The 3,128-nt window shown below is 37.7% G+C and overlaps 1 pseudogene; it reads left to right on the forward strand.

Annotated features, from left to right (window-relative positions):
* Positions 1–3,128, forward strand: part of LOC107697535 (ribokinase-like) — a 50,101-nt pseudogene that overhangs the window by 13,251 nt on the left and 33,722 nt on the right.

Genomic DNA, 3,128 nt, shown 5'->3' on the forward strand with positions numbered 1-3,128 from the left:
TATATACATATTAAACTAAATCATTTTAATTCATCCTGTGGGCACCTGATTGGAACTACCACACTAAAAATATAAGGTTTACAAAATGTCTTTGTGCATATTTGATTATAGGCACTTTTAATAATCAATTCATGAGCAACAATAGACAAAATTCTTATATCCAATATGAACATCTTTTTCTAGTTAAGATCATCTTCAACCCTGGGAGAAATTATTCAGCAGAAATGTTCCTTATGACATACAAAATATTCCCACCTCTTAAATTGCGTCGTTTACTAAGCTTACTAGAAATCCCCTGACAGACAGGAAGGAGATGCTTTGGTTACAGTTACTTCCTGTGGTTGAGTTTTACAAAACATTTTAAGTTTAGGAATGAGAGAAAGAAAGAGAAAAGGAACTGATAGCCAAAGATTGACGTTGTTATGAAACTATGGTTATGTCGAGAAAAGAGCAAAGTTTGATTATGTCAAATCAAATGAATGCAAGTAGCTCAGAGGGCAAGTTTCATACTGACTGTCTGACGTGAACTGCGGTATGTCAGTATCTGTGAATGAGCTGTGTCTGCGTGCACGCCACTTATAATAACTCATAACAATAGTTTGACATCATAGAAATTATTTATCTTGGTGTTTACATTTTTACTTGTGGTATTTGCATCACTTTTTTTTCTAAGAAAAAAAAGTTCTCATGTAACCCAATATCTGGATTATATGATATCTGTATATATGATATAATATCTGAATAATATTTTCTGTTTCTTACAGTGAAGACCATTTTTAATCCAGCTCCAGCTATTGCAGACCTGTGTTCTGATTTCTACAAAGCATCTGATGTTTTCTGCTGCAATGAATCTGAGGTGAAAAACAATATTAGTCACATTGCATACAAAATATCGCATAAACATGCTAAATTTGCTCCACATTGCTATGGTTCTGTGGGTGGTTGCCAGGGTGTTGCTATGCTTAGGTGTTCAGAATGATTTTTTGTGAGTTGCTAGTGTGCTGCCATTTTAAAGTAAAATATGTCATTATAAAGTTATAAATGAACATTAAATAATGAATACCAATTGCAAAAAGCAGTTTGACATTAACTTTGAACCCAAATTGTATTTTGGCTGCATTAACCTGAAGAGCCTATTTTCAAAATAGGTCTTCAGGTTCGTTGAAGAAGGCAACTAGAGTAAAACGAGAGCTCAGTTACCTTGCCTGGTCATGACCTGCATACTAGAAACAAAATACAACAGCCCAAAAAGTCACCTACCTGCCAAATGCAAGAAATTATGGGGTTGGCTGTTGTGTCTTACAGTAACTGTTATGTTAGGGGCCGCCCTCTCTCACATCATGGCAGGGCAAGATGACAGACAAGGGATTGAATTGATGGGAAACAGTAAAGTTAAAGCAGCCACAACCAGGCAGGCAGATGCACAGATGGTGTGTCAGTGTGCCCTGGGGCAAAAGTTCCAGCGTGACTGAAAGTTTGAACCAGAGTGCTCCGTCAGGGCAACTTTGATGTGGCTGGGAGGTTGGAGGGGGAAAAATGCACAGGTGGGACTTAAAAGTGAGAGCCCTCAGTACAAATCAACCCCTTAGATTCAGCCCTCGTCCCAGCGCACACATTCGTGTACCCACCCGCTTGGCTCTCACCCGACGACATCAGTTGCAAGAGTGAATGATGAATCATCAGCAGTTTACAGAAGCAGATAACCACACATTGATGAGTAATGTGTGCACTTTTTTTGTTTTGGCAGCCGCTAGGAAAGATTGATGGCAAAGCTTCAAGTACACAAGTACAAAAGGGATACTAATTGACCTGATCTTTCAGTTCTATCTCCACTCTTTTGGTGGGCTTGAGTGGGGCCTATCCTTCACACCTGCAGCATACACTATCCCCTCTGTTATTCATGAATGACATCATGTATGGTTTTTGTCCTTTCTTCTCCATATTCTTAACCACTAATCTTCAGCCAGTTCTGTGTAATCACATAAAGTGGTAAATATTGAAAAATGATTTGTGGTAACTTTGGCAGCAATAAATCTCAGCAAAAAAAAAAAGGGGGTGATGGTGGTCATTTCATTCCTGGTCTTATTGTGCACAGCTTGATTCAGTTCATAAAATTAAAGTTGCATCACGTCTTAAAAGAGCAGGTTCTGCAATCCCTCTAAGTTTTCTCTCTATTCTCCATTTTCATGCTGTAACACCCACATTATACATGTTTCTATCATGTTTCATGATACAAACAATTCCTAATGGATAAAATTGTGTCTGGCCTCACAGTTTTTTTCTTGCTGAATGTTTGTTTCAAAATAAAATATGTCTAATTACTTAAAGCTGCAGTTCGTAAGTTTTGCCTCTTTGTCGCCATCAAAACCTGGAATTGCAGCTGTGTGCGGAATTATCTAGCTTGTGTGGGTTGTGAGTCGGCACGGCTCCAGCGCGGATTAATCTAATGTTCTGGGGTGCGTTTCCCAAAAGCAACTATGGTCGCAAGTTCCGTCGTTACCAATAGATTTCAATGGAACTAACTACCATAGTTAGCTAACGATGTTTTTTGGAAGCGCACCCCTGAAGAGTGTGTGTGTGGCAGTCAGTCACTGCACCAGTGTGGATATTTACTGTACTTCGCAATCACAGATTCTAGCCTAAGTCTTGGAATATGACCCAAATAAGAATTTTCACCGTATATTGCAATCTGAACAAGTAAGTAACAAGTCTGCCACTTTTGTTCTGACCAACTGAGGAAAAAAGCATTACCATAAATCTCGCGACCAATGGTGATTAAATCTAAAGATCGGTTAGCTCATATCACATCAAACCGTTCAAATTATTATTATTCTTATACTTCATTCTCAAATGATTAATGTTAACAACATCAGCATTGGTGACTATGAGTATAGTGTGTATTAGCGTGTAGATTTCAATTTCTGCACAGTCTAATCTAATTGTCATACTCTTCGAATTTCATATTAAGAAATTCTTTTAACCCAAAAAGCAAATTATGCTCCCTTCGAACTGGTTTTCTTTAAAATACAAATCTTTGTAATCCCAGGCTAACTGTAATCAGAAGCACATTTATAACTGGAATATAATTTAATTTCATTCACATGTGTTTCATAAACACATAATCCTTT

The sequence above is a fragment of the Sinocyclocheilus anshuiensis genome, unplaced genomic scaffold (genome assembly GCF_001515605.1).
Source record: "Sinocyclocheilus anshuiensis isolate Anshui unplaced genomic scaffold, SAMN03320099.WGS_v1.1 scaffold1534, whole genome shotgun sequence".
NCBI lineage: Eukaryota > Metazoa > Chordata > Actinopteri > Cypriniformes > Cyprinidae > Sinocyclocheilus > Sinocyclocheilus anshuiensis.